This window comes from Buteo buteo, chromosome 3 (genome assembly GCF_964188355.1).
Source record: "Buteo buteo chromosome 3, bButBut1.hap1.1, whole genome shotgun sequence".
Taxonomy (NCBI): domain Eukaryota; kingdom Metazoa; phylum Chordata; class Aves; order Accipitriformes; family Accipitridae; genus Buteo; species Buteo buteo.
Window position 1 is genome coordinate 14,860,488 of NC_134173.1, and position 21,286 is coordinate 14,881,773.

The window sequence follows — 21,286 nt, forward strand, 5'->3', positions numbered from 1 at the left end:
AACAAAGCAGACCGTACTTTTTATACATTTACTAAAAGACTGGCACAAGCACCACCTTTCGTCACTTTCTTTTAAGCAGGCATCTGATAACAAAGTATACTGCTAACAAAAATCTTCAAGCATGCTGAAAAACTGCAGAGAAAAAGAAAGCCACAACTTGGTTCCAAGACCCCGATGAACTAACAGCGAGGGGAAAACAAGCAAACAAAAATAACCCAGCAGATCAATACATGCCAAGCCACTAAAAAAGCGAAACGTTTTTGCTGAATCAAATGAGAGAAGTCGCTAAAGAAACCTGATGTGTCTGGTCTGTATGCATGTTGTTTCACTGCAGGACATCATATCCATCGAGTGCAAATAAACCTTTGTTTTGCTTTTTCACACAGCTGTGCAGAAGCAGACAACGAATGAGAATAATGCTCAGGCAGGCTCAGTTTTCATTTCTTGCTGTTTTACAAGACTGCAGCAGCCAGCCTTGCAGCAGGCTGTCTGTCAGCAAAAATTAAGGTTACCTTCATAAGCAAAGGTTAGATTTCCTGGGAGATGCTGTATGAGAACTCCTTTCCAAGTAAGGATCCATCCCACTTCTCCACCGTGGCAGAAGATGGATACACCAAAACGTTTCTCCTCAGTTGTAAGGTATGGTGGTACCCTCAGCATGATAACAAGTAGGATTTTATGCTTATCTATGATTCTTATGCAATCCTCTTAAACTTTAATACAGTTACATTAGGAGTCTGTAGTCTTACAACTTTTCAATGCTTCTACAAAACACCTTCTCATTTAGCAATAAGGACCAACATCATGTTCTGTAAAAAGGAATAATTTTTAAAACAATTTTGCTCTAAGATTTTTTGTAAAGTTACCTGTAGAAACCAGTATATAATTTATTATAATAAACTGCCTTTTGCAAGGAACAGATTCTATGCCTACTTATTTGAGAACAACAAAAGTGTCTGAAATTAATACAATGAAAATGAAAGGAAGAATGGGAAAGACATTCAGTAAAAACAAAAAATGCATTTCTGTGCTTCTTTTTATGAAGAAGTATATACAAATGACTAAATCCTGGAACACGTGTTGAAAAGAACGTAACCTATGTAATTGTATGGATGCAGGCACTAAAACCCAATTCTAAATACAGCTTGTTTCTGAATCTCAATGCATTTCAAAACATAACTTTAGAAATGCTGTCCATCTGTTTAAAGCATATGCCAGAAAGAAATAATAAACCAGACCACTCTCTCAAAGTGATCTTTGTGGTCAGCAATAATCTGACCATTCTTTTAATACTAGTGAATAAATAACATAATTATGAGAAACAGTTTTCCAGCCCTTCCCAAAAAAGGAAAGAAAACACTTCGCAGACATGCAACAGCTGAATATTACCACTTCATATTGACTTGTATTCATGTTGGTTTCGCTTTCCAAGTTTATGCCGGGCTACTTCAGGCTAGTATTTCTACAGCAAGCAGAGAAGCACTGTCACTGTGTGCAACTTCCACAACATGAACTAAGCCAGCTAAAAAGGGTCTGCTGCCGACATATTTTTATGAGGAGACATAAAACAGGTACCATGAATATCTTTTCTACTGTGCTATCAGAGCAGACATTCAGCTTCTCAGGCCAAACCTCTGCCACCGATCAACCCCTCAGTACATGAGGCATGTGCCAAACAGACAATACAGAAATACACCACTCGGTTAACACGTGTACGTGCTTGTCTGCATCCAGGAAAATAATGCTAGAAAAGAAAGGACGACTCTGTGAGGGTGTCGTGGTTTAACCCCAGCCGCCAGCTCAGCCCCACACAGCCACTCGCTCACTCCCCACTGGGTGGGATGGGGAAGAGAATCAGAAGAGTAAAAGTGAGAAAACTCATGGGCTCAGATAAAGACAGTTTAATAGGTAAAGCAAAAGCCACACATGCAAGCAAAGCAAGACAAGGAATCCATTCCCCACCTCCCATGGGCAGGCAGGTGTTCAGCCATCTCCAGGACAGCAGGGCTCCATCACACCTAACAGGGACTTGGGAAGAAAAATGCCAGCACTCTGAACGTCCCCCCCTTCCTTCTTCTTCCCCCAGCTCTATACGGTGATCATGATGCCATACGGTCTGGGATATCGCTTGGGTCAGTCGGGGTCAGCTGCCCCAGCTGTGTCCCCTCCCAACTCCTTGTGCCCCCCCAGCCTCCTCGCTGGTGGGGTGGGCTGAGAAGCAGAACAGCCCTTGGCTCTGGGTGAGCACTGCTCAGCAACAGCGAACACATCCCTGTGTTATCAGCACTGTTCTCAGCACAAATCCAAAACACAGCCCCCATACCAGCTACCAAGAAGAAAATTAACTCTATCCCAGCCAAAACCAGCACAGACGGGAAGGAGGAAAATACAGAAAAAGTAACTGAAAGAGAAGCCTCATACCATACTTCTGTTGAAAATTATAGAAGTTTACACAGGATTATCACATACTTCACTATACTACTTGCTGATACAAAAACTTTTTTTTTAATGTTGCCATTCTCCCTAAATTACAAGCTGTTCACTTATTATAACCATTTTCGCTTCTGCCTGTCCAATTCATCTGATGTGAAAACGAAAAGAGAAGAAATAGCATTTACACACTGTAGCACCAAGCAAGTATGACTGATAATGATAATTATGATTTCCTTAAGGTGCTAGATGGGATACTCTCTTCTTGAGGAGCAGAAATGAAAAACCTAAGCATCACATTCATGGGGGGGCTGGGAAGGGAAATCAAGGCTAAACCTAGCTTTTATTTTAAACACCTCACTAGCCATACTATCTAACCAACAGCTGGTTTCATAGCACGTATTTGTAAAACTGGTATCTTGACCAGCAAGTTGTAAACCACTCACCTTCCATTTATGCTTATCTGACAAACAACCAGAAACATATGTAATTGGCCTTTGTTCCTACAAATAATGTTCACCTAGCAGCAAAGATATGCAAAAACAGAAAAGAATTCTGCACAAATTATTTCAAGGTAGTACAATTACTTTCAAAATAGCCAGATGGAAAAAAAAAATCTTTGTAAAAATACCCCAAGAACTTATTAAGCACATGCTTTTCTTCAAGCAATAATCCAAATTTAGTTATCTAATCTACTCCATTAGTAACAAAAGAAATATAGTTAAACTCTAAAAGAGAAGTTTGACACAGATTTGTCTAACACATACATGAGCTGAAACAAAAGCAGCTGCAACAAGTTTTTAAAATAAATAGAGACTGTTTGAAAATTCACTATACAGGAAAAGAGAATTCTACTTTTCCACCATATAAAGCACAGTAATGTTCTACAATTGGAGGACCTGTGCTTGAAGTAAAATTAATTTTCCTATTTTTCAGCTTCTCTAGAAGGCCTGAACGAATGGCAATATACCACAGTCTTACACGGCTCTTGTACCTACCCTTGTGCCTTGGATCTCATGACTGATGAGGGCTTCACCTGTGGCTTCAAATTAATCTCAGCTGGGTTCGTTTCTGACTGGGGCTGAATTACTCTTTAAATTCGTATGACCAGGAAGGATGTCCAAGTTCCTTGCAGCTATCACCCCACCACTTCTACCATGCCATTTTCAATAACAATAAAAGCTTTCTTTCATTAGAAGATAACACTCTATCCTCTCAATTTAAGTTAAGATGCAGCAATCCTTTATAATGCAGTTAACCCTCTACATAAATGGAAGGATTAAGCAGACCCATTTATGGTCTGAGGGGAAAGAGAGCACAGTGCCTTGATTAAAGAGAAATAAAAGCTGAAAGGTCTTTCCCACAGCATCCGTACAGTGTTTGCACATGGACAGAAATCTCCAAGCATGTCGAGGAGGAAGAAGCAGTTAATAAGGACATTTCTCAGAATCACAGAGAGGAAGGGACTGACCTCTGGTTTGGAACTTTCTTCACTAAATTGTCAGAGAGAAATACAATATATATTTGCTATACAGACACCACAAAGATCCCACCATTCTTCTCCAGACAATACAAAAAGGTTTAATGTCAGTACTGCACAATACTTGCCTCATATCAAGGCATTCAGTACCCATACAACTCAAAGATTTAATAAGTTTCAAATCTGCAGAGTCTCCTACTTCCACAGCTTTGCTTTTTTATGCACATTAAATCAGTTGGTACATTTAATTTCTCACAGTGGAAAATTCTGACAGCATACAAACACCAACAACTAATATTATCCTTATTGCCTGGGTGTGCAACATGAAAGAAATCTCATTTTTGTGAAATTCACATAGATTTCATTCATTCGTTTTTTTATTAGACAGCGACATTTTTCAAAAGTAATAACCAATTCTTTTACTACAAATGCACACCATTAACATGAACATAACATATATATGACAGTAGATGCACCCATTCCGTATAAGAGAAATAGACATTCAGTGAAATATTAAGTACCTTGTATGAAAAGGCATTAGCTGCATTTAAATAATAATTACTTTTAGTCAATCAAGGATGTTCCAATCCTTGAAATAATAACAACTAAATAAAATACTTTAATACAGTATCTCATATATAGTACAGGCTACTGCTCAAGAAACTGAGCTCCCTAGTCACTTCTAAAAAGTTCAGAGTTAAACTCACATTCAAAGACTACAGTGTGTTTTAGCATTACTTCCTACAGAAAAAAAGCTCAACCAAGCAAGGCTCCTTCTGTCTGTATGCCCTGCAGCCCCTTCAGGGCTGCCCAACAAAGTTTTATCAAATAAGCAGACAGGTAGTGTCTCAACTGAGGGAGCAGCCATAGCAAAAATTCCTATCTTCCTATATATAAAAAAATCCAAGGCGTGGACATTTCTAAATACAGCAGAAGCTTTCTCTGGAGCTCAAAATTATCTCCAAAACCAAGGAGGAAAGTGGCATAAAACAACTCCATTCCTCACAGAGACATGTTTCACGAACTGTTTCACTGTAACAGAAAAAACGTTTACCTCCAACCATCAAGATGCCACCTATGTTCATTAGAAGCAAAAGTGGTTTGTAACTGTGACTTGGTTTTAATTTCTGATTAGCAGTTAAAAAGAGAAAGGCTTAGGTGATAATTTTTATATCACTGTGGTAAGAAATCACTAGCAAAAAATATTAAAAACTAAAAACATTTTCTATATATCGTATGAATTCAAAATTTGAGAGTCTTTAGTCCCAAAGTGATCAGTAAGTTCCACTAGCAATTTTACTTTCTTGAAAATTTAAAATGCAATCATTATAATAACCATAGACAACTTCTACCAGTGAGTAAAATCCTTTCTGTTTTCCCTCTTGAACAACAGCATACTGAGAAAAATAATTTTCTATCCTCTATCTGAACTGTTTATATAAGAAACCTGGTAGACAATTTCATTAAGGTTCAAAGTTCAAGAACTCAAAAGTTGAGAAAAGCCAGAAAAGCTGCCTGAGCAATTCTCTTTCTTGCCTCACATACAGGACAAAAATGTTTACATTAATTCTACTCTCCACCACCCTTTAAAATGTACGGTCCTATCATTTACTTATAGTATAATAATTAAACTCCAAATTCCAGAGCTCACAGACAGAATTATTGGCTTCATTAGGGACATTTTTGCTGTCTCTGTATCTGATGCTTAAATGTTAATGCACAGGCATTCAATGTTCTATTCAACACTTCGTGAGCCAGAACACCAAGAGCTCAATTTCCACTTTTTTAGATGGATTCATAAGCTGAATAATATGCACCATCAGGCCAAATTAATGTAATTTAATTCTGAAACCTGAATTCTGATTTTTCACAACATGCAGTGATGTGGGGGGGCGGGGGTGACCTGTTGGGGTCTTGAGTAAATACCTACCTACTCAAATTTGAAATCTCCCCATATCTCCATCTAGGTATAAGATGGCAACAGAACCAAACAAGTGTGACTCCAGTAGCTGACTGCAACAGCAAGCTGTCACCCACTAAAGGAGATCAGTTAAAGCTTGTGGTCCCTTTCAGAGGTTTGATGACAATGAAGGAATAAGCCAAACACAAGACCTTGGGTTTCATCATCCTGTGGAGACATACCCAACCGTTCAGGATACCTTCTACCACTGTCCTATATTTAGTCATGATTCAACTTCCTGACCTTCTTTAAAACTTTACAATTCAGCAGGTATTCTACAAAGTCTTTTCAGACCAACTGTTTCATTTATCAAAGTGGTAATCGAATGAATCACCCATCTTACAGTACAAAGAAGTATCAGGTAGCTGGATGACAAGCAGATGCTCCATCAGTGGTATATATCTAAAGGAGTTAAAAAGATGCAAGGAAAAAAAAAAAAAAACAAAAAGCAAGATATCAAAGTTATGGAGGAGGGTAATAATAATAATAATTTAACAAAACCAACAAAACCACCCCCCCTCCCCCCAAGAAAACCCCAAACACCTGCAAAGAAAGTAAATTCAGACTAACAAATAGGCCAACAATATTTCTGCCCAGAGTTTAAGCTTTATATGACACAAACCCCGAGTCTGCTAAACTGGTGTCTCCAGTGAGACACGGAGTATTCTCACAACCCCTACCACATTCTGCTTGCGACACAACAGATCCAAGGCTGATGGCCTGCTTTCCAAAAATACAATTCAGAGCAAAGTACATTTTGACAAACTGCAAAGGTCAGAACTACAACCAGTCTTACCTAAAATAAAGACAAAACATCTGGGTTTTGTCCAAGTTAAGATTTTTTATTTTTTTTTAGTACCTAAGCATAAGCAACTCCTCTAAAAATCAACAGGAGTTGCAAGTACTTAGGGCATACTAGAAGTTAGGTTCCTTAAGACTCCACGGACATGAGGACCTTATACTTAAAAAGTTGTTCATCACAACCCTTCTCCCCTTCACATACATAGAGCTGCTTAATCTAGGAAGCACCAGAATTTCAGAGGTTTGGGGTTTTTTTAATTAAAAACTCCTCAGTAGCCCTTAGCCTTATTTTTTGCATATAAAAGCAGAAGTACTTAGTGTTAGCAGAACAGTATCAATGCCTACCTCATGGCTACGCCTTCACCTACCTCCTTAGGCATGTTCTAAAACTGTCCATCATCACCTCAGAATCATGTTGCATAAAATACGGTGGCAACCACTTCTTTTTATGGACATCATGAGAAGTGGAAGAATGATCGTGGTATCCCTCTGGACCACATAAGGAGCTTGCACCTATGGAAATCAAACTACAAATTCTAGCAACTTGGACAGTGGTCCTAGCCATCGTGGAAGGGCAATTCTCACTTATTCTTCATTAAGATACTGTACTGTGCAGCAACAGTTTCAGATGCAGGATTAATTGGGCCAGAAAGTCAGTCCCAGGTTTTCCCTCTCCAAGGCAGTTGCTTACTCCACTGGGATCATACCACATCTAGCCCTTTCTTTTTCAGCTCTGTTTATTTTCTGTACAACAGCTTTAAAAGAAGGAATAGAAAACTTTCCACACTACAGAGCAGCCAAAAGGCTGGTGTTCAGGGTAGTCCTCATACATAAAGGATAGAAGTGGAGAATTAACTTGGCTATCTTACATTCTGAATGAGGGCTCTAGCTATGGAGCTGTTACATCCTGCATTTTACATCACTGGGAAATGCAGCCTGTGGAAATGCAGTCTGTGAAACCTGTACATGCAAATGACAAGGCAATTTTTAGCTACGTGCTTTTATATTTAATTTCATATTTCATTGCAGATAAATTTTGCCCATCACATGGATGCTAGACCCAATGTCCACCTATTACATGGTGCCCAATAAGTAACAGAGACAACATTATACTTCACTCACACACACTTGGGAATCCATTTTAAAGGCAAAAGAACATTTAATACATCAAGTGTAAGGAACCCACTCTTACATAGTTGTATTTGTATCTCACTTCTATTCTGAAACACCTATGCTATTTAACAAGATGCAATTCAACTGAGATTAATGTTGGTTTGGTCTAGCACTTAATAGAAGGAAAAACTTAATCTATGGCAAAAAGTTTGCATAAATAATGTTATTGGAAAAATGTTATTAATAACTTCTTTCCAAGTGAATATACTTCTCTCTCTTTGTCACTGTTAGAAGAAAGGCTTTATCCATATATAACAGTTACCAAATAGATTCGTAACTCCATCTTCATTGTGCCTTTAAACACCTGTAGTTTAAACCTCAAAAAACCACCTCACCCAGAAAAATAAACGTGTTCCACACTGCTTAAGTACCTTACAAAATCTTGGATATATGCAAATCATAACATTAGCAGTAAATATTCTGAAGTAACAAACACTGAAAGAGTCTTTCAAACAGCAGCAGTCAAAAGTTAGTACAACACAGAAGCAACTTAATTCGCAAAGTCAAAAAAAATAATTTTAATCCAATTTTCTGAAAAACTAATGGTACATGGAAAGTGAGTCATTAGGCTGGATTTGTTTGGTATATTCTGAAGTGAGAAAAACAAATCACTTCTGAGGGATACAAGACAGAATTTAAACTGCCTTTCAGCAATTAATCTGAAAATAAATCCAAATATTCCTTTTGTTTGAAAAGTCTGTCCCCCACTATTTGTACTTAAATTAAGTGCTTATCATAAAACTACCAGCTTTAATAATATTTGGCAAATACACAAGTTCCCTATTGCCTGCATCTTCATTTTTAAGTACTCCAATCATTATTTTAAGCTCCTCTAAATACAATCAAATTTGGAGGGGCTGGGGAGCCACGTGCAAGTTCAAGTCTCACTCGCTCTTCAAAAATTCTAAGCACTGAAAGATTGATTATTTTAACAGAGCTACTCACATGTTCACCTTGATGAACCGATACCTAAGTAAAACAATAATACAATATTTAAAGCTTCACTACTGATTCTGAAGTCAGTTTCAGAATCTTCAGACTCAGGAAATCTGTTTGGTACAAGACAGATAAAGAAGGGTTACATACTATCAGGTTTTTTAGCAGCACGGCACACAAAACCAAGATTGAAGAAGGCTTGTAATTCTGTTCTGTTTTCCACTATTATGACTCCAAATTATTTTTATTGCAATCCTTTTTTCAATATTTTCTATTTCCAGTATCTCCAGCATTTTATTTCCTCCCTTAGACTCTATGTGATTCATAAGCTAGCTTGTCAACTGCTAAACAAAGTTAAGACAGTTTTAAAGCTTTCTAAGAGGATAAATCCTTAAGAACGAGACATTTGAAAACAATCTTTCTAAATTGTCATGACTCTTAAGTGAATATTCCTCACTTAAATTAAGTTGGTACCTGTATCAAACCACACACAGGAAGATTAGGTTAGGATCACTGTCAACCTCAAATCCAACCAATTTTATACATGAAACGTCAAACAGTATTGGCTACTGAAGATCAGTCTTTCATGGTCAGCAAAATAGATCCAACCAGTGAAACAGAAAGCAGGGTTTATTTTACAGACAAGCCAGCACAACACAACAAACCAGAAGGGTGGGAAGAGGACTTCCTTCTTTCTGTTTCAAGATTGGGGATCTTCAGTCAGGTGGGTGCCCAAGGGGAAATCTTCTTCCTCATAGAGTACCTCTTGTAATTGAGTGGCTGCCCCTGGAACACACTCCAGCAGCAGAACCTGGATCAGTCGAGCAGAAGTCACACCCGGCTGTGTGCCCGCTGGCCCCCCATGCATTCAGCCTTACAACCCACTGGAGAGAGTAACCCAAGCTCTGCGTTTGGGAAAGTGAGAACGTAAAACACAGCTTATTTAAAATATTTCCCTTCCCATTTTCACTGGCAGGAGGCCCAATAAGAACAAAGAGTAAATTAATTACCTTCTTTACGCTTTAGAGCCTATCCATATATGGGAAACAGGAGACACGGCTGTGCTCAAAGTACTGTCAAATACACAGGGTAAACACACCTGTACAGAAAGCATTATCTCCATCTAATCTCACAGAACTACTTCAACATTTTGTTTCCCTTAAAACAGATGGTGAAACATTAAATAGGTTTTCTAAATTGACGGTCTTTTTAAGTCCAAGGGGTGCTTTTAAGAAGGCATATACATGAACATTGCACAGCTAGCAGACTGACCAGAATGGGAACAGAATTGTGACTGCATGGGCAAAGCTGCTTAGCCATCTTTTTTATGAAGTCCTGATTTGTCAGACTAAAACCTTTTTACAGGACTATACCAGTTCCGACAAAGCTTACTCTACATGCAAATTTTCTAATTTTGGGTCAAAACTAGAGAGACTCTTAATTATTCATGATTAAGATCAGGAAGTTTTTTTCCTCCTACACCTACACCTACACTCTATAATCACCTGCAGACAGAAACGTCTCACTACCCCAACCAGCAAATTTGATGGAGAATATTTTAGTTCAAGTTTTAGACAGATGCTGTTTTGTCCTGATGCACACTGGAAGACTTTTGGGGTTGGGTGGGGTTTTTTGGTGATGGTAGGGGTTTTTTTAAATCATGTTCAACAGAAGCAGAAAATAATTTTCCACACAGCCCTAAACAATCTGATTTTGCTAATATTCAGTCCCAACACAGCAAAGATTAATTAACTGTGAACAGACATTTAAATCAATGGGACTGCTCATTGTACATTATGTTTAGCTTGCACATGAAGAATTGGGGCCTTACACTCAGCAACTTCACATCAGTGTATAAATTCTCGCATGCAGGATCAAAGATAAAATTTTCACTGTCTATATGAAGTAATATGCTCTATGAGATCTACACAAACTCAAAGCCCTTAAGATAGCTATCTCCAGAGCAAGGTCAAATTTCTGCAGAGCCAGGAGTATAGAAGCCCAGCTGCAAAAGCTAGCTAAGCTTGAAAGTTAAAGCATGAAAAAAATAAGTCACGTATATGCACACAGACTGGCTTTTCTCCTGTTCTCTCTGACATACATTTTAACTTACACACTATAAATAAAATGAAAAAATGTATTAGCTCAATTTAAAAGAAAATTAGAATAGATACATACTTTTCAATGCTGGTACACAGAATTTCTGTTCCTGTTTTCCATGACAAACAACATTTAAAACACTGCAGATTCCAAAAACCACTTCTTTTTGTAATTCACAGGACATCTGAGTCAGTACTGATGTAACAACTTCCCTTCACTGTCATATTTTGACCATCACTGGATTAGACTGCAAATAAGACTAGCGCATTCATCAGAATTGACTCTCTTTTATCCCTTCAGTAAGGGACTGAGAAATATTTGCATTTACATGTAAGTATTTTCCCAAGTAACTAGATTTTTTGTACAAAAACATGCCAAAGGCCTATGGCTAATCCTTTATTACTTTTCAACATTACTTACTAGTAACCAACAGCTCTCTTCCTTTCAAAAGCCAAGAAGAGAAGAAAAGTCAATGTTTCAGAGAGCATTGGATCAGCAGTGGTTTTCCCTCTGCTTTCCACTGAAGAGAGAAGGAGGGGAAGAAAAAAAAAAAGCCACCAGGTACCTACCTTACACAGACCCAGACTTAAGATCTTACACATAACCTAGTGACTCGTACCTCTGAATGCACAAACCAACTATTCTGGAGTCAAGTCTCCTCCGGCTGACCAAAATTCCAGCCTGGAAAACCTCCCCAGTGCAGGTTTCACCTAAACCAGTATGCCTGCACAAACAGCTTCTGTTCAGCGAATCCGTCGAGAATTCCTCACTCGCCCAGTTCCCACCAGCTCCTGAATGAAGAGAGTCGACCTGAAAAGTTGCCTACCCTGTTTTTGGAGTACAGCTACCACAAATCTCATCCTAGAAGGCACACCTTCTGTAATCAAAAACCTTTGCCCTGATGTCACTCATCTGTATTTCTCTATTTTATTAAATCTCCTAATCTGACACTTGATTACCAACCAAAAGGGACTCCAATGGTATTAAACCCCATTACTGATGCCAAAAACACAGTCAACATTATAGCTTGTAACTGCCCATTCTTGTAGCAGCACTTACTGAGACAAAGTCAGGGGAGCTAGGATTCCCTAAATCAGAAGGAACAAAAAAGAAAGCAAGCTTGACCACAGTATCACAGACATCTTGGGATCAAACAAACATGCTTCAGAAACGTTTGGAGTAGCCTACTAATTTGTTCTCAACCTCTTTGAGGAATGCAGACTGCTTTAGAGAAGGAAAAACAATCACCTACTCAAGACTCCTACAAACTGCTGTTTTAGCACATTTACCAGAGAATGTCAAGATTAATTAAGAATAAAACTACTCAAGAAAAACAGAGATCACACATTGTAAAACCAAGCCTGACTGGAACCTCATTTCCAACAATTTTGTCATTAAAAGTAGCGCTCTTTGTATTAAGTAACATGGAATATACTTGAGGAACAATACCTAAGGTATTAAGTCTGCAATCTCAAATCCTAAAATTAATCAATTTATCTGCTAGCTGCATTCACCATATTAACTCGAGACCATCAAAACCTTACACAAGTCCTCTTGCAGATCAGTGTCATATACCATCCAAGTTAAAAAATACAAATACAGTTGCTGATTACACAGCTGCACGGGGAAACAAAGAACAATACCACATATCCATACAATTTACGTAACAATACACACAGGTTAATTTTCATTGTTTAAATTTCTTAACTAGAGACCCATTAAACTCTGAAAAAAACACTAACATCTACTATTTATACCTTCACTGCCAGAGAAAATGGCTCTCAACCAAAATTGTTTTACAGCAGTTTACAGCAAAATTATTTGGAGTTTCTAACAAAAACCCCACATACTTTGCAAACCTGAGATTTTTTTTTAAACTGCCAACCTATTGCGCTTGGCAAATTACAAAAAAAAAAGAATGTTTCACAAAAGACAGGAAGCCTCTGGTGCTCTGTATGCCCTATATATACACAATAGGAAGCAATGTCTGGAGAGCAGCACCTGGACAGAAATGCCTATATACAGCATCCTTAGGTTGGGATTACCTGCAAGCAAGGAGATTTTTTTTCATAGTCCTTCAATGGAGTTTTAAAGTCAGAGGCAGAACAAGTCAGCCAATTTATCTGCACCCATGCTAAACAAATAAAGACTTACATGTAACTTGCATAGTTTTCTTGGTGATGTGGCAACCAAGGAACAATTTTTTAGGTAACATGTGGCTTACATCCTTGTCATAAATGAAGCCAACTGAGCTCCTCAGAGTCCAAAGTGTTACATGAACGGTTAAGGACACAGAAAGGGACAATAGTTTCCAGAGTATTTTATCTTAATATTTTCCAGAAGAAAATTTCATGACAGATAGTAGATAAATATCTAAAGATAGGTCCTTAAATCCACATTACAGAGTCTAATGAATAGCAGTCAGATTTGCAAAACCATATACCTCAAAACTTGCTGAAATTAATCTGGAGTTGCAGATCCTTATTGTTTGCATGCCTGTACATGACAAAGGCAGGAGTCAGAAAACCATGAAAACTGATAGAAGAAAAAATCTGGAGCAACTCTTATTTAAGTGAGCTTAAGAAATCAGAGAGCTAAATTTCTAACACTTTGATCTGAAAGTTTTAATTCTCATAATAAGCAGACTAAGTCAGATTCTGCATCATGTTGCCCTTTCATATTCATTCTGTGTGGACTCTAGCAAAGTTTATATAACCTTCTTTATGTATTTGATGTATCAGACAACACTTTACATAGAGTCAGCTTTCACTTTTCATTCAGGGCAGTAATTCAAGGACAGCTTGTTTTGTTTTGACCACCAGGACAGGCTGAAGTAGGTGACATGTTTTTGTTTCAATAGCTTAAGATCATTCAGCTACACTGGGGAAAAAAAACCTACTGCAACAAACAACAAAGCTAGTTTTTAAATGTTTGTTTCAAAACTAATGTAACTATTTTCAACACAGAAATTTATCCAACTTACATAGTACAGAGTTTTTATTCAGAAATCAATTATTTCTAGAGGAAAAAGCAAAAATAACAATAAAAGAAGGAATTTACTGCATGCCATAAATCTTTATCCTCTGCTGTATCAGAAGCACATTTGAGTGGTATGAAGCTGCTTTTTGAATATGGACAATAAATGTTCCATTACAAGCACAATCTTCTTGTTTTCTAAAAAAAAAAAAAAAAAAACAACCAAACCGTACTGCTGTATGTAACTTGCCATCTGAAATTGTCAAGGAAAATTTTCAGGAAAGTTTTTTTTAAAGGATACTTCCTTGTCTAGTACTTCTACAAATACATTGGGAGGCACTGGGACAGAGGCTGTAAGAACTTGGGAGCTCTGCATCAAGTATACCTATTGTCTTCTGAAGACTGATAGGTATTTCCAGAAAAATAAGTGTAAACTAAACCGGAATGAAGTTAGATTTTGGCACAAACATAAGGATAAGCAACATTATCACATATTGTTATTTCTCTTCAAAAAAAAAAAGGAAACTCAAAGTTCTCTATTTCTTTTCATTTTAATACTTTACACTACAAAATATACAGTTAAATTGCATAAGAAAACTCTATTCTGCTTTTCAATCCCAATCCTATCCAATTTATACTCAACACATTTTAGCATTTGCATTCCTAAATTAGATTACATTTACTTTTACACTACTTGTACCTTATTTTTGTCCTTGGAGCATCACAAATGCTTGAGCTATCCCCCCTAATTTGTTGCTAACACACATTAAAGCACTATCAACAAAATGCTGAGACACACACCAGCAGAGAACAGTCTTCATTCTATCTACTTTATGTTATCACTCACCTCCCTACAAGATGTTGTACTACCCAAACACTATCAAAATAGTGCTGTGTAGGCCCAGGAGGGCAGTAAAGCAATAGCAAATAAGGCACTTGAGTAAGGGATTACCCTGGACCATGGCCTCAGTTTTGCCAGCAATAATAGTGTAGCAAATACGTAGTGAACTCAAGGCAACGCTACTAGATGAAGTCTTTCAAATGTTTATGTTCAAGTTATTGTATGGCTAGAGAAGATTTGCCAAGAAAGAGCAGAAATAATTAACTTGCTTCCTAAAAAGAACTCTTAATTAAGAGCTCACTCTCTCACTCCACCACCTCACCGTGCTACAGAGGGTTAGGAGGTGTAATCTACTTGCAGAACAATGCAGGCCAGTTATCATTTCTTCAAACCATCCCTCTCTAAGAGTAAGCCAAGGTGTTTGACTGACCAACTTCACAATCTAGGCTCAAAGCAGTTAATAGCTTAGTATAAATTAATATACATCTTTTTTAGATTTCAGTATGTCAAGTTCTCAGGAAGTTTAGGAGGATTATCCATCATGACTCCTGAATCCACGCAAACACTTTGATGCTGCACATATGCAGCGTGATGAAGTGACGGTCACAAAAGCTCTGGAATCACCACAGTGCTTCGTCCTCACTACTCCATAGCCTTGCAGCTTCCCAGGGAGTCAGCAAATGCAGGTATCTCTATATACTGTGGCCGCTCATACTTAAGTATTAAGGCTTAATTTCATTGAATTTAACTTAAAAAAAAAAAAAAACTACTTAAATCTCAAAACTCAGGATATAGGGGATACACGCCTGATTAAGCATACAACAGGCCAACCTCCTTTAAGTAAAGGCTCAGTTCCAAACACAGTGCAATGCCACAAAACCAAGAACTATATAATAGGGAGCAAAGACTCTATTCAAGTACTGCTTAACACTTCATGAAAACAAGCATTTTGAAAAAGCTGAAATTTGCCTTTCATAAGTTACACATAAAACTGTGAGCTACGATTACTGTCTTCCTGCAGAAGACTCCAGAAATACTTACACATTCTCCACTGTTTGAAAGTCTTCCAGCCAAGCTAAGTAATTTATTTCATAACTATACTGAAGCTTCCATATTTTCTACAATCCAAGGCTGTGTTTATTAACATGAAACAAAAATAGCGCTATTTTTTCCACCCAGAGCAGAAATGCAGATGCATTATTCCTCAAGCACTTGTGCAGACAGCAGCTCCCTAAGACAGGAGGCCTGCAGCAGGCATTTTTTAACTCCAGGTGTATTAAGAGGCTGGACGTGGCGTAAACGTTCCTGGCAGGCAGGAAAGAGGGGTTGGGACCTAACAGTAAAAGGGCACAAGAATTTAGTTAAGTGGAAGAGAAGCTTTCCCTGACTGAAGTATATTCTGCGACCAACCCCTTTAACAGAGTAACCTATCCACAAAAAAAACCACAAACCAAAACCAAACCGTGTTCCAAACTAAGTTGATTTTGAAAACATAAGAAACCGAAAAGAATAAAAGAGACAAAGACAGAGCCAAAGCACCTCACATCGCAGAAGCATCATCCTTTGCACCTCTTAAGACCTCAGTGTTTTGCACAGGCTTTTTTCTTAAGCAAACGGGTAGGCATGGGCCAGGAGCAGTTGTTTTCCGAGAGAAGCGGCACCTTTAGGGAAAGAGAACGTAAGGAGCAGCTTGAAGAATAATGAAAGCCAGTAAAGTTTGGGGTTTGGGTGCTGGGTTTTGGGGTGGTTTTTTTTTTTGTTAAAGTCAAGTTTTTAAGTGCCGCCTGTCACAGAAAGCAGCCGTTCTCTGGCTCGCCCCTTCGGGAGCCCTCGGCGCTCCCTCACCTCTCAACAACCCGACACCCTCCGCCCCACCAGCCCCCGCAGCCGGCAGCCCAAACCGCCGCCTCCGGACACCCACCCCCACCCCCCAAGCCCAAAACTGAAGGCGAGTTTCGGGGGGGGGGGGGGATCAGCCTAATTCAGCCGCCCCCGATAACGGCGCCGGTGAGAGCGGGGTGCGTTTGGGCAGCGGCCCAGGGGAGGAGGGGGAGAAGCCGGCGGGCCCCACCGCCGCGGCTGCCGGGGGCGAGAGGCCGGCCCTGGCCCCCTCCTGTCACGGCGGGGGCTGGGCAGCGCCTCGGCGGCCGAGGGCCCGGGCGCTGCTCCCCGCCCGCCCGCCTTGCAGGCCGCGCCACGGGCCCCGGTGCCTCCGCAGGGCCTGGCGCCGCCGCAGGCTCGGGGAGCCGAGCGAACAAAGGGAGAGGAGGCCGGGGCCGCGGCTCGGGAGGAGGGCGGCGGGCGAGCCGCGAACCGCGCCGTCCCCATCCCCCGGCCCTCCCTCCGCCCCACCAGCCCTCCGCGGCCACCGGGGGAGGGGGGGGGGAGACGGGCCGCGGCGCGCCCGTTGCCCCGGGGACGCTCACCCGGCGGAGGCCGCGGTGTCCCGCTGCCGGCGCGGGCCTCTCTCCCCGGGCACCTCGGCGGCGCGGCGCGGCCTGCGCCGGCATCCGGGCTCGGCGGCGAGCAGCCTCCCGGGGCGGCGGAGCGGGACTCACCCAGGAGGAGGAGGAGGAGGAGGAGGAGGAGCTGGCGCTGCTGTTGCTCTTGCGGGGCCCGGCCCGGCTTCGGCTGCTCCGGCTCCCTCCCTCGCCGTGCCGCCGCCTCCCTGTTCCTGGCGCCGCCGCCGCTTCCTCCGCCTCCTCTGCCCCCACCCCTCCGTCCTCGGAGGGGCGCACGGGGGCGGCGAGCCCGCGATGGCCGCCGCCTGCCGCAGGCAGGGCTAGGGCTGCGGCTGCGGCGCCCGCGCAGAGCCCGGCGGGGGCAGCAGGGCCCGGGACACCCCCCCGCTCCGTCCCCTCCGCCTTCCTGCCTGCCCCGGCGGCCGCCACCCGCCTTCCGCGGGCCCGCCTGCCTCGCAGCGCCCGGCCGGGGTGGCGGGGCCCCTTCCCTGGCTCTGGGCGCCTATCCCCCGGGCTCGTCGTCGTCCCCCCGCCCCGTCCTCGGTGGCCAGCAGCGAGACCCGCGGGGGGCGGCGGGGAGCCGCGCTGGGAGGGGGGGAAGGGGCAGGGGCTAGTAAAGCCCGACCGCCTGCCTGCCTGCCTCTCTCCCCGCCCCGCTCCCGTGTTCGGCCGCTCCCCTCGGCCACAGAAGCTCAGCGATAAAGTTCAGAGGGAGCTGCTCCCCCCCCCCGCCCCGGTTTGTTTCGGCGAGGGGCATCGCCTCGCTGGGACCGCGCCGCCGGAGGGGTTCCCCTGACCCCCCCCCAGCCGCTCCCGGGCCCGGCCTGCCGGTGCTGCTGCCCCGCCGGGAGGCGCCGGCGATGGGCGCTCCCCGGTGCCGGGGAGGGAGGTCGTCGCCCCTCCGCTTCGCCTCCCCTTCCACCTCCCTCGGCGCGACCCCGCTGCGCCAGAAAAGGCATGATTTTTGTCTTGGAACGCTGCTTCGCCGGCCGCCGCGAGAGGGGTGCCGCCAAACTTCAGCCGCCTCAGCGGCGCTACGGCAGCTTCAGCCAAGCAGGCAGTTCGCCGGTCCCTCTTTGAAAAATAAAATGCTAAATCAAGAGCAACAAAGCGAACCTTAATTTAGGATGGGGGGGGGCTGGCGGGAGCGACGAGCAGGGGGCAAAGAATTAAAATCTGTGGACGATAGGGGTCTTAAAAGTTGTTGCATGTCGTATGTGCTGACTGATGCGGAGCTGGTAAAATACTACCTTTGTTTCCTGCTTGTGGTATACAACTGATGCAAATCAAGAGCCTGATTTGCAAAGAAATGCATAATTTGCTTACCTATGTAATCGCAGGACAGTCAGTGAAGTTATTTGTATGACTCGTTATGCAACTACTTTACTGATTTCGAGGTTTAAAAGAAATCGCTGAAACTCACAGGATTGTGAGAATATTCATGCACATTCTGCCTGAATTCTTCTACTGAGATCAAAGGTGTTTGTGGGTTGAGGTCAGTGAATTGTTTACTTGGCAAAGTTATTTGAGGTCAGAATGCGTCCCGATTGCGTTTAGGTTTTTATATCTCAGGCATTTATTGAGAGTTAAAGGCTTCTCTTAACTCTCGTCCAAGGGTCGTAACACTTCTTTAAGTGTCTGATCGACCTCAGTTGCTGGCAGGCCAGGACCGTTTAGGAGATGGTGACTCTAATAAGAGTTGCAAAAACAAATTATTTTTTTTTTCAGATACAAAGTTCAACTTTTTCACATATATCTACAATGATTTATGGTTTTGTTAAGTGTTTTATATTAAAACTGTTTTACGATTATGATTACATGTTATCAGTGGTATAACAAACAAAGCTAAAAATAGCTCCAAGTGGATCGTTTCAGAAACCTTATGGATTGTACCTCTTGCTTGTAAAACCAATACTGTCAGTATGAAAAATACAAGTACTTTCTAGGTTGGCAGTAGTGTTGAAAGAAAGAAAGAAAATGAAATAAATAACAAAAGACTAACTTTTTTTTCCAACATAGTGGGTTCCTTCTTCCCTAGATAAACTGTTGGGAGTTTAGCAACCTAATCTAAAGAGAGCCACGTAAGCAAGAAAGGCCCTGACTGGGAAAGTTTCGGGTTAATTCTTGTATAGTTCCTCAAACAAGTTTCGGGGAGGGGGGTGTCATTACCTTCTTCTCAGGCCTCCTTTTCCTTTGGATACAAGCATTTGAACAAGTAATTATTTTCAGGATCCAGCTGGTATTCTTGCTTGACGCATGTATGTAGTATTAACTTAAGAAGTGTCTTTAGCAGCAGCTGCGGGACAATAGCAGCCATATGCGAAGAAGCTAACTGGGCTAAAAATGTTTTTCTGCCTTCAGCCAGCTTTTACTATAGGCAACTTTTGCAGTAGACTATATTGCATGTGAGATGAAACAAAAAACTGGTCTTAGGAATCTTATTTTACAGCTTCCCACACTATCAAAAAAGTTGGCTCTGGATGACAAAGTTTTCCAGCCTGCGTGTCAAAGGTTTTCATGTGTCTGAAACTGCCCCCTTGTCACTCTTATGAATCAAAAGGCACTGATAGACAACTTTACAAAGTTGAAGGAAGGTAATCCAAAAAACTTGGTAGCTCTTTCTCCCAGTTTGTCTTCCCTAGTTTAACTTTCTTCTCACTGGGGATGATGCTAAATACAGCTTGAATGAGTACCACTCCTCGAAGTCGTGACCTTCCTCATTTTCTCTCCTTCCCCCCTGCCCATACACACCTTTCGTTCTCTTCATAGTGGCTCGAGTCCTCACTGGACTGCTCTAAGTCAGCTCAGGTAGCTAAATCTCTTGAGATTCATTTACCTAACAATAAATCATGACATAAAGTAGAATAGGTGCCTTATTTTTCACTCCCATCATTTGGAAACTGTCATCTGTTGCTGTAAGAGTTCACCAGAACGGCATTTTCAGATTGTTAGCATTGAGCAGTTTATGAGAAGTCAGGGTCTTTCAAGGCAGACACACAAACTGAATAAGCAAAACCAAACAATACTTTCCAGCTGGATTAGTAGCCCGATGTAGTTCAACCTGTTATCAGGCGAGTATCGCAGCCTATACAAATAAAAGAGGTAGTTTGCACATTTGGAGCGGTGGTAGAGAAAGGGGAGGAGGACTGGGGATTGCAATCTTCTCTATAGGCTGCCGATGTGCCGTTGGCTTGTCTCAGCCTTAACATATAGCATCATGTTGGGAATAGACTTTTTCGCATCCAAATGTGTCAACAAACAGCCGTATCCCAGTAGGAGCAACAGTTTATCACCAAGGGTGAACTCACCTGAGTGTGCTACCAGCGTTGCCACTTGGATGGCGGACGAGGAGGATGTTAGCAGGGATCGCTCCGATGCATTTGTTCTTGGCTTAAAAACACATCTTGAACTAAACTGGGCAGTTCATACATTCAGACATCTTGTTTTAATGCTCTCTGCATATGTCACCTATTAGACTTGCCTCACAGTTGCTAGCTTTTGTTCAAAATGATGAGGACTAGAAATTTGGTTTTAGTAATGCAAAATTCAAATCTTTCATATCCACTGTCCTTGTACATGTCCTGATTCTAAAATCAGGAGCTCTAGATCCACTTCTAATTACTTTGACTGACGTCTGCGTGTTGATGAGTTCCCTATTTTGATATGCTTATGTCTTTTTTTCTCCCTTTTTATACTAAAAAATTGATTTCAAGTTATTTCATAACTTTTGAGTCCAATCTATGTACATACGAACCTGTAGTTCAGAGAGGCAGGTCAGAAACGTAAATTATGAGTGTTCATTGACAAAAAAAGCTGATGTTATATCCACCATATCCACTTCTTAACTTATTGCTGCCAACCTGCCTGGCATAGGTTACCATCGTCTTGTAACAACTACTCTCCTCCTGGCTCTTTGGCCTGAACTGCGGTGGGAGGTTAATGCCTTTGTCTTCTTATTGCTCTTTGCAGGCATGTAACTGTATGTGATTGTATTTTAAGGACACAAATGCCTTCTTTTCCGCTTCTGTTCATTAAGAAAAGGCATTTGTCATCATTTTATTAAGATTTAAAAATTATTGTAACACTTCACAAGAACTCGATCTTTTAGATGGTAACTGTTCAAACGG

General features: G+C 41.5%; 1 protein-coding gene across 4 annotated transcripts in view; it reads right to left on the minus strand.

The window, feature by feature from the left end:
• SOCS6 (suppressor of cytokine signaling 6) overlaps positions 1-17,621 on the minus strand; it is a 29,839-nt gene extending 12,218 nt beyond the window's left edge. The window contains exon 1 of one of the 4 annotated variants that reach the window (XM_075022885.1): positions 17,256-17,621. The gene's annotated coding sequence lies outside the window, so the exon portion shown is untranslated. The other 3 variants (XM_075022886.1, XM_075022883.1, XM_075022887.1) reach the window with 3 other exon arrangements.
• Between the last annotated feature and the right edge of the window lie 3,665 nt (positions 17,622-21,286).